A 330-nucleotide genomic window follows, 5' to 3' on the forward strand; every position below is an offset into this window, starting at 1 on the left:
GCTTGTTGTCTCCACGGCTTCAATTTATAAATGTTGTCTAGTCGCAATGTGGCGAGCATTGCTTCATTGAAGCGGTTAGAGTCAGCAAGTTGCTGCTCGACACTCTTCTCATTTCCCTGCATTCGGGAAAGAACGATCTGGATTGATCAAAAAGTAGGAACAACCGAAGCAAACACTTAGACTATCCGTTTGTGTAAAAATACAGAAAGCAAGAGAGAAGAGATAGACATTAGTGTTGCAGCAAGTTACATGCGATGATATGTGCTTGAGCTCGCAAAGTTTATATATAATAAAAACAAATATATCACAACATAATAACTTTTAACCGTT

The sequence above is a fragment of the Trypanosoma theileri genome, assembly GCF_002087225.1.
Source record: "Trypanosoma theileri isolate Edinburgh chromosome Unknown TM35_Tth_16_V1, whole genome shotgun sequence".
Taxonomy (NCBI): domain Eukaryota; phylum Euglenozoa; class Kinetoplastea; order Trypanosomatida; family Trypanosomatidae; genus Trypanosoma; species Trypanosoma theileri.